An 18,163-nucleotide genomic window follows, 5' to 3' on the forward strand; every position below is an offset into this window, starting at 1 on the left:
AGGAGATGCCAGCGTCGATCAAGTGACCGGACGCTGGATCCAAATGCACCGGATGCTGGCTGCCTGTGTCCGGTCGCGCTGACTTGGCAGTACAGTGGCTAGGGTTTACCACTAGACGCTGGGCTGTGTCCGGTCGAGGTGGACCGGATGCGTCCGGTCGAGGAAAACCGGTTTTTGACCCTTACTGTACTTGACTGGACGTTGAGGCTCCAGCGTCCGGTCAGCTTCGTAGCCGTTGAAATCTGACGAACAGCGTTTGAAGCTAGTGACGCGTGGCGTCCATCAGTGGACCGGACGCCGAGTCCAGGGTTCGGTCAGTTGGACCGGAGCGTCCGGTCAGAGCGCAGTGTGCCCAGTGAAGGGGTACAACGGCTCTATTTCGTGGGGGCTTCTATTTAAGCCCCATGGCCGGCTATGGCTCACATCTTTGGCCATTTTCATTGATATAGCAACCTTGTGAGCCTAGCCAAAGTCCTCCCACTCATCTCCATCATTGATTCATCATCATAGTGAGATTGAGAGTGATCCAAGTGCATTGCTTGAGTGATTGCATCTAGAGGCACTTGGTGTTCGTGTTTCGCTGCGGATTTCGCTTGTTACTCTTGGTGGTTGCCACCACCTAGACGGCTTAGAGCAGCGAGAATCGTCGAGCGGAGGTGGTGATTGTCTTCGGCTCCGATCGTGGTAATTGTAAGGGGTTCTTGACCTTTCTCCGGCGGAACGCCAAAAGGTACTCTAGTGGATTGCTCATGGCTTGTGTGATCATCATCTTGTATTGGTTGTGCGGCACCCTATTGAGGGTTTGGCGTATGAAGCCAATTAGCGCGTGAACCTCCAAGTGAGTGAATCGCCACAACGAGGAGTAGCTTGCCGGCAAGCAAGTGAACCTCGGTAAAAATCATTGTGTTCATCCTTTGATTCCGAGATGATTGGTCTTCATTATTATTCATCCTTGTGATTGATTGGTTCACTCCTCGACACGGCGGTATAACTATCTTGATTACTCTCTTTACTTTACCGCAAACTAGTTGACAAGCTCTTTAGTGTAGCTAGTTGTGAGAGCTTGCTTGCTTGGTTGGTGTGGCTCTTTAGTTAGCCTTTGAGAGCACACTAACATAGGGTAGTGTCATAACTTTTATGTGAATAAACACTATCTAAACTAGAATTGTGGTAGGTGGCTTACATTTTGAGTAGGCTAGCGCAACACTTGCTTCGCCTCATAATTGTCTAACCATTTTGTTAAGTGTTGTTGTAAAAAATTTTATTAGGCTATTCACCCCCCTAGCCATTAGGACCTTTCAAGTGGTATTAGAGCCGAGGTCACCGTTATTTGAGGCTTAACTACCTTCGGTGTTAAAATCGCTCAAATCAATAACACCAAGAAGCCACCCCAATTTGATGGCACAAATTATCCTTATTGGAAGTCAAAGATGACCACACATATCAAGTCAATCAATAGAAAGGTATGGAAGGTAGTAGAGACCAAAATTGAGATTGGTGATCCAGAGAATCCCACCGTGACCGAAGAAGTACTCCTCCAAAACAATAACATTGCTCTAAGTGCTATTCATGATGCAATTGATGAGAGAACATTTGAGCAAATCAAGAATATTGAGATGGCTTATGAGGCTTGGAAGAAGTTGGAAGAATCATTTGAGGGCACTCAAGCCATGAAGGGAGCAAAGGCATACATTCTCAAAGAGAAGTTTGCAAGCTTCAAGATGAAGGATGATGAGAGTGTGCCGGAGATGTTCCATAGGCTTCAAGTGCTTATCAATGATCTCAAAGCACTTGGAGAAGAGGTGAAGGACAAGGACTTCTTCCATAAGTTCTTGAGATGCTTGCCTTCAAGATTTGGTACATTGGTTACCATTCTAGTGAGAAGCGGTTTGGACACCATAACACCAAACCAAGTATTGGGAGATATAATGACCGATGATACCTATAGAGATGATAATGAGAAGGAAGAAAAGAAGGAGAAGAAAGATGAGAAGAAGGATGAGAAGAAGAAGAGCGTGGCATTCAAAGCCACATCATCCAAGGGCAAAGCTAAGCAAGAAACATCAAGTGAAGAAGATGAATCATGGGATGATGATGATGATGAGAAGATGGCTCTATTTGTCAAGAGATTTGGCAAGTTCATGGTGAAGAAGGGCTACCGTGCTAGAAGAAAGAAGTCTTCATCCAAGAACAAAGAAGAGTCAAGAAGGTGCTTCAAGTGTGGAAGCAAAGATCATCTTGTTGCTCAATGCCTATACAATAGTGACAATGATGATGACAACAAGAAGAACAAGAAGAATGACAAGAAGGAAAAGAAAGAGAAGAAGGACAAGATGACCTTCAAGAAGAAGAAGGGTGGTTCATATGTAGTCACTTGGGATAGTGATGCTTCCTCAAGTGATGATGATGATGATAGTGATGATCACAAGACCACCAAAAAGAAGGTTCTTGCAAGTATTGCCATCAATGAGAAGCCTTCTCTCTTCGAATCTTCATCATGCTTCATGGCTAAGGCCACTAAGGTACAATCTTGTGATGATAAAAGTGATGAAGAACATGTTGATGATAACAAACATAAAAATGAAAATGATAGTGATAGTGATGATGATGAACCTACTAAGGATGAATTAATTGACATGCTAAAAGATGTTAGAGAACACTTTGATATCAAGAGAAGAGAATGCAAAAGCTTGCGCAAGGAACTAAAAGCCCTTAAGCAAGCCTTTGATGAGCTCAATGCATCTCATGAGAGGCTAGAAAAAGTCAATGAGAAGCTTGGCAAAGCTCACAAAAAGCTTTAAAAGGCTCATTCCACTTTGCTTGATGGGCAAAATAAAAGGAAGCATGTTGAAACTTGCAATATAGGTTTAACTTGTGATATAATTGATGAATCACTATCTATGCCTATCATTGTTGCTCCTACTAACCCTTCTTATAGCACTTCCACTTCTATCTCATCTAGTAGTGATGGTCTCACTTGTGATGCCTCACTAGTGATTGAGAATGAGAACCTCAAGAAGGAGGTCACTAAGCTCACTCACACCTTAGCTATGGCTTATGGTGGTGAGGACTGCTTGCTTATATGCTTGGGTAGCCAAAGAGCTTCTCTCTACAAAGAGGGATTGGGCTATACCCCCAAGAGAGGTAAGGTGGCATTTGCTCCTCACAAGACAAGTTTTATGAAGAACAATGGTCGGTTTTGCACTAGTTGCAAGCAAGTTGGTCATAGAGAGCATGAATGCACCAACAAAAGCAAAAATGCTAATGTATCCTCCATTAAGCTTAATTCTTCCTATATGCTAGTTAAGGGTACAAATAGTGTAAATGCTAAATTCATTGGTAAACCATGGATGGGCTCAAAGAAAAAAGCCATTTAGATACCAAAGAGCTTAGTAACTAACCTTCAAGGACCCAAGCAAGTTTGGGTACCTAAAAAGAATTGATCTTCTTTTGTAGGTCAATTACAAAGCTAGAGGAATGCATTGGGTTCTTGATAGTGGGTGCACTCAACATATGACCGGTGATGCGAGAATGTTCAACTCAATCAACACCAATGACAATGATGGTTATGATAGTATCACATTTGGTGATAATGGCAAAGGCAAGGTCAAAGGGCTTGGTAATATTGCAATATCTAATGACTTGAGCATATCTAATGTGTTGCTAGTAGAGAGCTTGAACTTCAATTTGCTATCCGTGGCACAATTGTGTGATCTTGGATTCAAATGCATATTTGGGGTAGATGATGTAGAGATCATAAGTATAGATGGCTCTAATTTGATCTTCAAAGGCTTTAGATATGAGAATCTTTACTTGGTTGATTTCAATGCTAGTGAAGCTAAATTATCTATGTGTTTGTTCACTAAGTCTAGCATGGGTTGGTTATGGCATAGAAGGCTTGGTCATGTTGAAATGAAACAATTAAATAGATTGATTAAGTATGACTTAGTTAAAGGCTTGAAAGATGTTGTGTTTGAAAAGGATAAGCTTTGTAGCTCTTGTCAAGCTGGCAAACAAGTTGGAAACACCCATCCTAAGAAAAGCATGATGAGCACTAGTAAAGAATTTGAATTATTGCACATAGATTTATTTGGGCCAACACAATACACTAGTATCGGTGGAAACAAATATGAATTTGTGATAGTGGATGACTACACTAGATACGCATGGGTATTCTTTCTAGTAGACAAAAGTGATGTGTTTGCAACATTCAAATCATTTGTCAAGGGCATTCACAATGAGTTTGAAACAACCATCAAGAGAGTTAGAAGTGACAATGATAGTGAGTTTAAGAATACTAGAATTGATGAGTTATGTGATGAATTTGGAATTAGACATCAATTCTCGGCTAAATATACTCCACAATCAAATGGCCTTGTTGAGAGGAAGAATATAACACTTATTGATATGGCAAGGTCTATGCTTAGTGAGTACAATGTGAGTCAATCTTTTTGGGCTGAATCTATCAACACGGCTTACTATTGTAGCAACCGCCTCTATTATCACCGATTGAAAGAAAAGACAACATATGAGCTCTTGAATGGTAGAAAACCCAACATTGCATATTTTCAGGTCTTTGGTTGCAAATGCTATATCTTGAAGAAAGGCACAAGATTGGGCAAGTTTGATAAGAAATGTGATGAAGGATTCTTACTTGGTTATTTCACTACAAGCAAAGCTTATAGAGTTTGGAATTTGGATAGTGGTACTCTTGAGGAAGTTCATGATGTTGAATTTGATAAAACCAAGGGTTCACAAGTAGAGAATGAGAACTTAGAAGATATGAGAGGTATTCAACTTTCAAATGCCATAAAGAACATGAATATTGGTGAATTGAGGCCTAGGCAAGTGATTGATAATGAAGATGATCAAGTGCAAGTGCTCTCCAACTCAAATATGCAAGATGATACAAATTAAGCTAGTGCAAGTGACTCTCATGACATTGATCAAGATCAAGTGACTAGTACATCATCTCAACCTAATGATCTAGCAAGTACAAGCAATCAAGTTCTATTGCTCCAACCAACAAGTATTGCAAGAAATCATCCTTTGGATACAATCATTGGTGATATTTCAAGAGGTGTGCAAACAAGATCAAGATTGGTATCATTTTGTGAATACTTCTCATTTGTATCATCCATTGAACCAAAGAAGATAGATGAAGCTTTGAAGGATGTTGATTGGGTGAATGCTATGCATGAAGAATTAAATAATTTCACAAGAAATCAAGTATGGGAATTAGTAGAGAGACCAAAGGGATACAATGTGATTGGAACCAAATGGGTCTTTAGAAACAAGCAAGATCAAGATGAGATAGTAGTAAGTAACAAAGCAAGATTGGTAGCACAAGACTATACACAAGTTGAAGGTCTTGACTTTGGAGAAACATATGCCCCGGTTGCTAGATTGGAAGCAATTAGAATCTTGCTAGCCTATGCTTGTGCCCACAACATCAAGCTCTATCAAATAGATGTTAAGAGTGCTTTTCTCAATGGCTACATCAATGAAGAAGTATATGTTGAGCAACCTCCTGGTTTTGAAGATAACAAGAAGCCCAACCATGTGTACAAGTTGAAGAAGGCATTGTATGGCTTGAAGCAAGCACCTAGAGCATGGTATGAGAGATTGAGGAACTTCCTCCTCTCTAAAGGGTTCACAATGGGCAAGGTTGACACCACTCTTTTCATCAAGAAGATTGGAAAAGATCTATTTGTATTGCAAATCTATGTCGATGATATCATATTTGGATCAACAAATCAAGAATTTTGTGATGAGTTTGGAAAAATGATGGCTAATGAGTTTGAGATGTCCATGATTGGAGAATTGAGTTACTTCCTTGGTCTTCAAATCAAGCAATTGAAGAATGGTACATTTGTGAGTCAAGGCAAGTACATCAAGGACATGATCAAGAAGTTTGGCTTGATTGATAGCAAAGTCATTAGCACACCAATAGGAACCCATGGCAACTTGGATAGTGATGCAAGTGGAAATATGGTAGATCAAAAGTTGTATCGGTCTATGATTGAAAGCCTGCTCTATGTGACCGGATCAAGGCCGGATGTCATGTTTAGTGTATGCATGTGTGCAAGATTTCAAGCCTCACCAAGAGAAAGCCATTTGAAGGCTACAAAGAGGATATTAAGGTACTTAAAACATACACCAAATGTTGATTTGTGGTATCCCAAAGGAGCAAAGTTTGAGCTAGTTGGTTACTCTGACTCGGATTATGCGGGATGCAAGGTTGAAAGGAAGAGCACATCAGGCACATGTCAATTGTTGGGAAGATCACTTGTTTCATGGTCATCAAAGAAGCAAAATAGTGTTGCATTATCAACCGCCGAAGCCGAATACATATCCGCCGGTAGTTGTTGTGCACAAGTACTTTGGATGAAGGCCACTTTGAGTGACTTTGGAATCAAGTTAAAGAAAGTGCCATTGCTATGTGACAATGAGAGTGCAATCAAGCTAACCAACAATCCAGTGCAACATGCAAGAACAAAGCACATTGATATCCGCCACCATTTCATAAGAGATCACCAACAAAAAGGAGACATTTGCATTGAGAGTGTAGGCACCGAAGATTAACTTGTTGACATATTCACCAAGCCATTGGATGAGAAAAGGTTTTGCAAGCTAAGGAATGAGTTGAACATATTAGATTTCTCAAATATGTGTTGATGCACCCCCACTCATATGACATGCCTCTCCTTCGAGCAATCCAAGGTAAAAGTTGATTGGCATGGCATACATCCTTGCTAAGGACATGATTAGTGCATCTAGTCATATTTTCAATCTTATTAGGACCTTTCCAATGGTTCTATTTTATTTGGCTCATTCATGAAAATCAAATGAATTTAATGTTTATATGGTATCACTATTGCTTCTATGCTTGATTTGATCTAGTGATAGCATATGACATGTTTATGGGCTTGTAAACCTAGTGTTTAATCTAGAAAATGAGCTCTAAGTGTTTAACTCAACATGGTACAAGATAACCCTTATTTGGAGGTGTGAAAAAGCTTGTTCTTGGATCAAACCGAGTTAAATATCCTTGGCAAATAATCTATATTGGTCCAAATTTGGGAAAATGATTCTCACCCCATTGATTGACATTGATAATCTCGACCCTACAAGTAATACTATATATATTTAGAACCTTTGTGGTCATTGATGATAAAGGGGGAGAGAAACAAAGATAGTAGCAAAGATAGTGAAAAGAGGGAAGAAATATCATAAAGGAAGTGAAACATAAAGATATCTTGAGATATGACATAGGGGGAGAGATATGACATAAAGGGAGTGAAACATAAAGATATCTTGAGATATGACATAGGGGGAGAGATATGACAAAGGAAAGGGATCAATTAAAATTTTGAGCACACAAGTAGGGTGAGCAAGCTCATGAACTTGTATGGTGCATTTGAATGTGCATTTCATATGTTTGCTTGCATGGCACAAGTATTAAATTTAAACATCCATGCTTGTGTGATGAATGTTAGTTGTAAGATTGAATGATGAAATGAAATTACTAGATAACTTTCATTTTCAAGTAAGTCTTTATAAGTGGTATCTTTCTAAAGTATGTTTCCAAGTGTTATTGAGCTAACCATGGTGCTAAGTATGGTATATTAGTGCACTCAGATTAGTATCACGCTTCAAAGGTCCATCTTTTATACCTTAGCATCATTTGGTAGACATTGACTCCTATATTTCCTATCTAAGCATATGTGCAAGCTTCAATACAAACTCTTAGCACATATGTAGGGGAGCAATTGCTACCATTTAGGGTTCATGAAACTTGTCCATATCCTTTTACACATGGTAAATATGCTTGGGCAAGCAAAATGGATTCATTTAAATTTCAATTCATATCTTTGTATAAGGGTTGTCATCAATTACCAAAAAGGGGGAGATTAAAAGCTCTAGTTTGGTTTTGGTGAATTGATGAAACCCTAAGTGCTAACCTAGTTTATCAAGTGATCATGAGATAGGTAGCACACTTCAAGTAGAGAAGCCAATGAAGATCATAACATGACAATGGTGATGCCATAGCGATGATCAAGGGCTTAAACCTGAAAAGAAGAAAGAGAAAAACAAAAAGCTCAAGGCAAAGGTATAATGTGTAGGAGCTATTTTGTTTTGGTGATCAAGACACTTAGAGAGTGTGATCATATTTAGATTTAATAGCCGTACTATTAAGAGGGGTAAAACTCATATCGGAATGTAGTTATCAAAGTGCCACTAGATGCTCTAACTCATTGTATATGCATTTAGGATCTAGTGGAGTGCTAACACCCTTGAAAATGTTTGTGAAAATATGCTAACACATGTGCATAAGGTGATACACTTGGTGGTTAGCACACTTGAGCAAGGGTGAAGAGAATGGAGGAGATGCCAACGTCGGTCAAGTGACCGGACGCTGGATCCAAATGCACCGGACGCTGTCTGCCAGCGTCCGGTCGCGCTGACTTGGCAGTACAGTGGCTAGGGTTTACCACCGGACACTAGGCTATGTCCAGTCGAGGTGGACCAGACGTGTCCGGTCAAGGAAAACTGGTTTTTGGCCCTTACTGTACTCGACCGGACGCTGAGGCTCCAGCGTCCGGTCAGTTTTGCCGGAGCGTCCGGTCAGCTTCATAGCCATTGAAATCTGACAAACAGCGTTTGAAGCTAGTGACGCGTGGCGTCCATCAGTGGACCGGACACTGAGTCCAAGGTCTGGTCAGTTGGATCGGAGCGCCCGGTCAGAGCGCAGTGTGCCCAGTGAAGGGGTACAATAGCTCTATTTCGTGGGGGCTTCTATTTAAGCCCCATGGCTGGCTATGGCTCACATCTTTGGCCATTTTCATTAACATAGCAACCTTGTGAGCCTAGCCAAAGTCCTCCCACTCATCTCCATCATTGATTCATCATCATAGTGAGATTGGGAGTGATCCAAGTGCATTGCTTGAGTGATTGCATCTAGAGGCACTTGGTGTTTGTGTTTCACTGCAGATTTCACTTGTTACTCTTGGTGGTTGCTGCCACCTAGACGGCTTGGAGCAGTGAGGATCGTCAAGCGGAGGTGGTGATTGTCTCTGGCTCCGATCATAGTGATTATAAGGGGTTCTTGACCTTTCCCCAGCGAAGCGCCAAAAGGTACTCTAGTGGATTGCTCGTGGCTTGTGTGATCCTCATATTGTGTTGGTTGTGCGGCACCCTATTGAGGGTTTGGCGTGTGAAGCCAATTAGCACGTGAACCTCCAAGTGAGTGAATCGCCACAATGAGGAGTAGCTTGCCGGCAAGCAAGTAAACCTTGGTAAAAATCATTATGTTCATCCTTTGATTCCGAGATGATTGGTCTTCATTGTTATTCATCCTTGTGATTGATTGGTTCACTCCTCGACACGGCGGTATAACTATCTTGATCACTCTCTTTACTTTACCGCAAACTAGTTGATAAGCTCTTTAGTGTAGCTAGTTGTGAGAGCTTACTTGCTTGGTTGGTGTGGCTCTTTAGTTAGCCTTTGAGAGCACACTAACATAGGGTAGTGTCATAACTTTTGTGTGAATAGACACTATCTAAACTAGAATTGTGGTAGGTGGCTTGCATTTTGAGTAGGCTAGCACAACACTTGCTTCGCCTCATAATTGTCTAACCATTTTGTTAAGTGTTGTTGTAGAAATTTTTATTAGGCTATTCACCCCCCCTCTAGCCATTAGGACCTTTCAGCCGCGCTAGTCGCGCGTGGTCAGACGTGGCTGCCTCTGGCCTGGCTATGGCCGGCTGCCGCTGGCCCCGTCGCACAGGGCTGCTGCCGCCCGCCCCTTGCCACGACGAAGTCACTGTCAGCACTATCACTTCATCGTTGTGTCCGCCCACTGCTGCCTTGTCGCACTGCCTACCCGCCTCGCGCCGTGACACTACCACTTTTGTCGCATCATCATTGCATCCACGCCTATCCTCTGCATCTCTACGTCGCTGTCGGCCTAGTTCCAGGCCACCACTGCAGCACGCACTTGGCCAAGCTTGTTGCCGCCTTGTCATTTAAGACACTATGGCCGCGTAGGCCATGTCGGTCGAAAGCGCGCGTGCCTGTCTACTAGCGCCTGCGCTTGGGTCTCCATGATCTTGCCGACTGAGTCCCGCCAAGGCGAGGACGAGCCGAGCCCACCTACCACGTCCCATCTCTTTCTTTCTCCCTTTCTCCCACCGTCGCTCCCGTCGAGCTGCGCCATTAATTACCCTATGAGCGACCACCTCCATTTAATTCAGCGCATTCATGTCTTCACCATCACGTCCTCTCGCCGTCCGACCCCACCCAGCTTTGAAGCGAGCACGACCAAGCTCTATTTTGGAGTTTCTTCTGCCGTCGTGCCGATAAGGTCACGTCCGCCCGCGGATGTGGGTAGCTCTCCCACCGTTCCTCTCAGGTCAATTTACCTACACCATTAGCATCGCCTTAACTCCCTCTTCACCCTATGTGCCTTAGCCGAACCGCTACCGCCTCCCCTTCATCACTGACGTGACCGTGCCACTGCGGTGCACCACCGCACGGCTCGGCCGCATGTGGCTAGCCTTTCTCCATCATCCTCTGCCCCAACCGTCGCCTCGGACTGGTCCAGAGTAGCCTCCTGATGCTCATAAGCTAACCAATTAGGCCTGTAGCTACCCTAGCCCACCGGAACAGTGGCACCACCATCGTGGATGCCTACGCGCCACTATAGTCTTCCCTAGCCAGTCGTGTCAGCCTCATCACTGCTTAGCGTAGCCACTTGGGTCATAGATGGCGATCGACTCATTAGGTGGGCCCGCGTAGGTCCTAGGTGGCCGACATAGGCGCTCAGTGCCACCGCCCGCCACGCTGCCGTGCACTGAGTCGCCGGGGGTGCGCGCGGGTGAAGTAGGGAAAAACCAGGGGGTTAAGTGAGAAGTTCTGAGAGAGGGGGAAATAGTGTTAGTACTTAGTTGTAATTTAGGAGAAGTGCGAGGTCTCTTTTGCAAAGTCATCGACGCATGCGGGATTCCCCGGCGTGGGTCGTCTCCACGTGGGTCGCACCGTGGGCCGCCACGCGCCGCGTCGTGGGGGCCACGCATGTGGGCCACGCGGGAGAATTCATTTTTCTATTTCATAAGGAATTAGAAATAGTTTTCTAATTTAATTTTTGTGCTGATCTTTGGTAAATCATATAAAATGATATAGGTGTCCAAAAATTATCAAACAAATTTTGTTAGGTTCCTAAAATTGTGTTATATCTGTTAGTGTATTTAGTTCATAAATATACATATTGATACTAGGAGCTATTAAATCATTTGAGAGTGCTCAATATTATTAAGTAATTATTATAGGAATTTTTGCGGTAAATTGGTGATAGCATTAGCCCTAAAAATTTTATAGCAGCATTGTGGCATTATTATGTGCTCATTGTAATTTTTGTAGTTTTAGAATAGACTAAACATTAGGATAGTTAAATGCTCTTTGTTTGAAATATACATTAAATCATTAGTAGAAATAAAGATGTATCCTTCATTTATAATGCTAGGTGTTTGTTAGTTGAACCCAACACTTTGCTTACTAAAGATGATAGTTAGCTTAGTATCTTAGTTATTAGAGCTAGCTTAGTAGCTTAGTATGCGTATTCTTATTTTAAGAGTTGTTGTTGCATAAATGCTAAGTGTTGCATCATCGTCGCATGCATGTAGAGAACGAGTTGGCGGAGATCATGACCACTGGCGATTGCAAGTTTAAGGAGATCGTCGAGGAGTACAAGGAGGAGATTCTCGTGTAGGAGGAGGTCCCAAAGCCACCACTGACTGACTCAACTGACACCACGTCTACCCAAGACAAGCCCCGATACATAACCATTATTTTTTATAATCACTGAATATATATATATGATGTGCATTTATGTTACAGGAATTTTATGGAAACCACCTGCGTAAATATATCTGTCCTATGAGTACTACTAGTGCAGGTTCGAGTAGCTACTATGCTTAGATTTTTGGTAGCGTGAGTAACCTGCCGTTACTTACAATAGGTGATTATTATAATTACTCTCATGATAAAATAATGAAAGAAAAAATAGAGACAGGGCAGGGATATGGTATGGGTATTGGTGGATGTAATAGGTTATGTCCCACGGCCAACGGGGCTTAGCTTGGTTACACCATTTTCCCTGTCCATGTTGATTAAGGACCTTCCGTTGTTGTGGATGGTAGTCAGGTCACAAACTTATTATCTTGAGCACATACTTGCTTATGAGAGCGGGAAGGCTCGTTACGCTCTTGTCCTGGGTTCCGACTCTTTCTGGACCGACTGATTGGGGACAGGTGGAGGTCTAAGCACCATATTGAGACTGGGTCTCAAGTGAGGGGGCTTGGAGTCCAAGTTTGGATGGAGACTTGGACCCCGTGATAGGAGTGGAATAGGTTGGTCTTGTTTGTGCCTAGGGTACAAACAGAGCGTGTGTTTTGAGGTACCCAGCTCGGATACATTGGTTCACGAATCACCGTTTCCATGAGACGGTATGACTTGGCTATGGTCTAGCACCGTAGTAAGAACTAGAAGATAAAATATGGTAAAATGGTTCTGATGGCTCAACCCTCGTTTGAAAGTAGAACAGGTGCTTACCTAGAATGGTTAGCTAATGAAGTAATCATAACTGCTAATAAAACTTGACTGTAAGGATGAACTATTAGTAATGCTTTTCGCAAACAAAAAGAAAACAACAAACTCATATTGCCTATCATACTCCTTATAGTCAGGAAACTATTTCCACTAGTCGAGTAAGTCTTACGAATACATTATGTACTCATGGTTTATTTTACCTCTGTTGCAGGTGCAGCTTGAGGAGTAGCTCTTGTGTGGAGGATTCTTCTAGTGGACACAAACGGATTCTTGTATCATTTCCACTAGATGTTTATTTTCAATTCTACTGTTTAATTATCGCACTCTAAACTCTGGTATTGTAATAAATAATTTCTAAGAACTCTTATTGTATGAAATGAACTAAGTATTATAAGCTCATTCTCATTATTGGATTCTGGAAGTAAAACATGAATTGTTTTGAGTTCTCCCTTAGGGTGTGCTCGACGGAACTATTCGATGTAACTCACTTTTGAGGTGCTTAGTGTCTAATGGAAGATGAGCGCCTCCGAAAACGTGTTATTTCTGGCAGTTCTGCCACACATATACAACATCAAGATAAAACACTTGCAACATATATATGAAACATTTAAAACATACACTTGCAACATATGCAACACCAGATCTACTTTTACAATATCCAGATAAAACACATGCAATATTTAGATGAAACATACATCTAAAATACATGAAACATACGGAGCTTGATGCTACGGAGTGGTGCGGAGGTCACCGGTGCAGAGCTCATCGGCAACACAGACCTTGGCAGGCAGATAGACATGGCTGTGGCGAGAGACGTGGTGGAGGTGGTGAATCTACATGGGAGGGGTGGGGAGTGGGGGGTGGGGGGCTACACACAATGCGAGCGCACAGCAAGGGCGGGTTGGTCCGTCTGTCCAGACGAACGCCCTCAACCAAGCATTATCATTGATGTTACCCATACAACTTCTTAGGGTCTGGATAAGGCCCTAATAAAGCTTAAGCAGGTCCCACGTGTACTAAGGACATCTCCAATAGTTCCTAAAAAATCATTATTAATTCCATGAGTTTGCAAGTGGCTAAAAAAATTAAAGGCATATCCTTTTACTATTTTTGAAAATTTGTTTCTAAAATATACAAGACAATTTTACATCGGGATCAGGAATATTGGGCATTTTTTAAATCACCTCAACCACATTTATATTTTCTTGCTCTCTTGTACATTTGCATTTAGAACCCTGCCTTTACTTCTTATTCTTCCTCACATCCTTTCACCGCTACATTGGCCGATTGATAGGCGGGCATTTATGTCCACATGATTGGATCAATTTTCCCAAGTGTGAAAATGTTAAGGGTTGAGATGAGGAATTATTTTAGAGCAGTTTTTTTTAATCTTGCAAAAAAATCAAGATTGGGAATGGGTTTTGGAAACTCTTGGAGATGCTCTAAGGTCTATTTCTACGTGGGGCATCAGGGACTTATATAATCTGTCTCGACTTAGGTCCCGTTGGTGCTAAGGTCTCTCCATTTTGCATAGCTGAGGCACTAAATTAGGTCCCATAGAATAGCCACACATGAGATTGTCTCCTTCCATCGAGACCCTTGAAAGTCTCTGTGAAATTCCTACACTATATATCCTAGTTCTAATTCCACGCTAGCATGCCGGTATTAGCAAACAGGAGCTTAAACCACATGATCATTTATCTAGTTAACATGAACAATAAGTAACCTAATGTGAATTAGGACTAACCGTAACACGAAGTCAGGTCGTCTACCATCGGTAGTCATAGTAGATGAGATTCATCAATGCCTCTGCCTCCTCTGGAACGTTGGTGAGGAAGTTGGGCAACGAGGGTGGTGGCATCGATGATGACCTAGCCTTCCCTGAACTCCAATGAAGGAGTAGGGACAGTGGCGCCATGTCAGTAGTGGCGAGAGGCGGTGACCTTCCTGTCACTTGTAGGATCATGTTAGATCGGATTCTTAGCTAGGACGTTAGGTGGACCAAAATATAAGAACCATAGCTCAATTAAGATGATTGATACCCCTTATCCTCGATGCTCATCGCCTTGTATAGAGAACAATTGTAGGGATTAGTAATGAAGCCAGCCCAAAGAACCGCTGGGGTCTTCAACATTATAAGCTAAGATTATTAGTGTTATCAACAATATACAACAAAAAAATTTCACTGATCTGCCAAAACCTATCGGGGTCGATGGACCCCGGTAAAGGAGCCTAGCTCCGCCCCTAGTAGGGATGCTCTAGAACTTCAATATCATCGGTGATGTGCTCTAACCTAGGCTTCCCTCAACGCCAACTGCCGACAATAGAGAAGAAAGATGGGAACTAGGAACAAAAGTTATCTTAATGTTGAGATTGGGTCCTTGGATTGAAACTAACCTTAATTTTTGTTTTTGCTACGGCCTCTTCAAGGTCTACCCATATAGTGTATGAGGTCGACTCTAAGGGGCTTAAAATTTGTAAATTTGTCGTACTCCAGATGCCTTTAAGTGTACAAGGTACGAAGTGATCCTTAAGGTGCACCTCATTTTAAAATAGAAAAAAAGAGGGAGGCCATAGTAATTAAGGAAAATTGGTTTTTTTATACCTAGGGTTAAGGCTAGGTGATAATCCTATGGTCAATCTTCAAGTTTTTTTTATCTAATGCCTCCTTTGAGGTTGACCCTTCTAATGTATAAAACATTGACCTTTTAAGTTGGTAAAGATATTTATTTATAAGGTTGGACATTAATCTTCTTAGGGCCTCCTTTTTCATATATTGATGGTGCCATTAACATTAAGTTTAGCCCTAGGGTTTAATTCTCATTAAATAGGTAGTCATGTCAACAGTTTTAATGAGCTAGAAAAATAAAGAAAGATAAGAAATAGAGAGTTGCTATATTTCAGTCGCCTGAAATATATGAACCATCTCAGGCGACGTCCAGAGCCCTTGGATCTGCATCCAAGGGTCAGATCTGTTCTCTGTTGTTTTTCTGTAGCAGGCAACAAAACGGGTCCACAAATAAACCCGCAAACCCAACCAAAGCCACTACCGGGCCCACCAAACCTTAACGGGTGCAAGATCCGATACCCGCTATATCAAATAACTACTCATTCAAGCTACAAAGCAGCTATTTGGCCCAATAAAATAGTACACAGAAATTACAGCTCTACCACTACACCCTCCAGCAAGAAAGAAACACCTCCGATCAATCTGGATCTAGAAGGGGAATTAGAGTGGAGAGAAGAGCGAAAATTAGAGATTATTAGGCTCCTTGTTGAACTAAACCTTGCCATTACTGTTGCCAAACCTTCCTCACGATCTCCCTGACTAGGGAATCCGGCTCGTGCATGTGAAGCCTGCTACGAGTAGAGTTAACGTGTGCCTGATCTGTATTTACACAGAGACAAACAGAAACACAAAAAAATAGAGTTAACTTATGCCTGATCTGTATTTACACAGAGACAAACAGAATCTGTCGGGAAAAGAGGCAAGGTGGCACACAGGCAAGCAGGCAACAGAGTTAAAACAACCCTGCCCAGTGCCCATAGTCCACAGAATATGGAGCACCAGGATCACTGCATATTCTCACCCGACGAGATTCACATATTAAGGTATTCTGAGCAAACAAAGGCATAATGAATATGATCTTGAAAATTTCAGAACATAAATACAAAAATTGCACATTTCAAATAGTGCAACTAGTACTTGTTGATAATGCAACTATACTGTTTATGTATATAATTAGAAAATCCAGCTCATGCATGTGAAGCATGCTGTGAGTACAGTTAACTTGTGTTGGTGAAAAGCGACACACAGACAAACACAATTAACGAAACTCTAAACTGTGTTAGCACAAAGACAAATCTGTTTTGTCTGTGTTGAGCTAGACCATGGTGCCTTTTTTGGGCAGGACTGTGTCTATGGCTAGTGGCATGCAATTATGCAGCAACCCCAAGGATGTACAAATGCAGCTGCTTTTTGAGTCTGAATTTAGTTGGCACAAAAAATTCAGAAACAACAATTCTAAAACTACATACACCGAATTTGTCCACAGTAGCAAGGATTCCCTAAGTACTAATGGAACATTAGCAGAGACAGTGATAAGTTACAAATAGTAACAATAAACTGGTTCTGCCACTTTTACAAAGATAAAATCATGAGACTGCACACAAAGGTCAGTCATGAGTGCGAGACCTAGGGACAGACCCTCAGTTTTGGTAGTAATTATGACTTCTTGTTCTTTTCTCTAAAACTTTTGGAGAACAAACAGACATGATGTTCAGCATATAGGAAAATATAACTGACAAGGTAAGATGCTGGTTTGGGACCTATAGCTACAGGTGGTACAAGTGGTCCTTCATCCATGACATTAGCTAAGTTGTTGGCTTTTTTATCTTCCTTACCAAGAGGATGAGAATGTAGTTGAGAATTCCTTCTGTTCACCAAAATAATGTAGCCATTCAAGGCACACAACCAGAACTTCTATTGTAGAACACACAGGCAAATTGCAAGATAGCTGACAAAATTGTATGTGTTGGCACAAATCACACTAAATAGATTATAATTTTTTTCTATAGAAAAACAAGGATAAAAATGTGGTCTGTATTGGCACAAATCACAAAAAAAATTCTATAAAAGGACAAAAATGTTGCCGGTGCTGGCACAAAACACAATAAACAAAAGACAAGGACAATAGAAACACGAGAAATTCAGTATGTTGTTGTAAACAACTACCCTGCATGTGTGTCGTAAAATTACTGAACATGCCGCGGATTTATCTCAAAATCAGCCAGGAAATTCAGTTTTTAGTCAAACATTGTGTTTCTTGACAAACTGTCAGAAACTGTCTTTAAATGACATTAGTGAGATTAAGTACTGTAGATGAAATTACCAAATCATGACATAGGCTATAGAGGTATGAAACTTCATAGAGATCAATATTTATTGACATGTCAACCAGGATCTTGAGTGCTTGAGCATGCTTACCAGCAAGATGATCCTAAGGCCAGGCTGTAGTGTGTTGCTCCTGCATGTGCTGGGACATCTCATAGCTTTCTAGCTACAGTGTTATCTGGTTCAGGAAGCTCTCGCTCACCTTCAGGTCTGCCTCATGCATCACCTCCGGGTCACTGTCCCTCATCTAACGATTGGCTGCATTAAAAGGGCTAGTTCAGTTTCTTGTCAGATGTTGTACTGCATCAACAAAGGAGTTAGCGATCAATGAATGGAGTCCTTTCCTTGTTCTCAGGAAATTTTACAGAAATGACAAAAAAAAATGACAACACCCGAAAACAAGCACATAACCACTATAGTGCTATGTTTTTGCCGGATGAAACCACATTTATTTATTTTTTATCACACAGTGTGCTTTCTATATGAGGATAGTCAGAAAATGCGTTGAAATCATTGAAGCTTATACACTCTTATTACTCCTATATGCAAGTTCATTGGTATATCTTCGGTTTTTGGTTCTGAAAGAAAATTGCACGAGATTTACTTAAGCCACTTTTGCGTCCAGATTCATTGACGTATCCCACTTGCAGTCCTAAACAA

The sequence above is a fragment of the Miscanthus floridulus genome, unplaced genomic scaffold (genome assembly GCF_019320115.1).
Source record: "Miscanthus floridulus cultivar M001 unplaced genomic scaffold, ASM1932011v1 os_2617_1, whole genome shotgun sequence".
NCBI lineage: Eukaryota > Viridiplantae > Streptophyta > Magnoliopsida > Poales > Poaceae > Miscanthus > Miscanthus floridulus.